The following is a 709-nucleotide window of genomic DNA, read 5'->3' on the forward strand; positions in this document are numbered from 1 at the left end:
AAAAAAAAAAAAAAAAAAAAAAAAAAAAAAAAAAAAAAAAAGAAAGAAAGGAAGAGGGACCAGCAGATGGCATAATGGTTACGTCACTGAACCCTCACATAGCCGACTGTGGTTTGAGCCCCAGACCTGGTGGCCTAAATTCACACTGGGAGTGTGTGTGCATGCCCAAGATCCTAAGAGGACAATAGAGGAGAAGGGATTGTGGCGTGGCCATCCTCCCTGGAAGGTGATTTCTCACTTTTTGTCTCTCTGTCTCTCTGGCAAGTGCACACGCCCTATAGCAAAAAGTCTCTCTTAAAAAAAAGAGGGAAATCTCAGAAGAAGGGGCTGCCATCTGCTACTTGCCCATTCTGGAACAAAGGGTGAACAGCAGCCTTAACAGCAGGTCAAGCTCCTCCTGGGGCCACGTGAAACCCAGCCAGGGCTGAGGAACACTTTACTGGGGACCATATATGTAAAATTTATCTCCTCACTAAGGTGGATAGTGTCTTATAGGGACAATTCTTGACCACTTAGATTTGTTGTTGTTGAAAATAGCATACTTTTCCTTTCTAATAAAAACAAATACATGTTTATGTGTGCATGAGTGCATGTGTATTTATACAACCACAACCTTACACATATAACCTGCCTCTGAAAGATGGCCTACAGAAAATTGAAATTTTTCTTTAAAAAAAAAAAAAAAACTGGGACCAGACGTTAGCGTAAT

Source organism: Tupaia chinensis, unplaced genomic scaffold (assembly GCF_000334495.1).
Source record: "Tupaia chinensis unplaced genomic scaffold, TupChi_1.0 Scaffold144017_1, whole genome shotgun sequence".
NCBI lineage: Eukaryota > Metazoa > Chordata > Mammalia > Scandentia > Tupaiidae > Tupaia > Tupaia belangeri.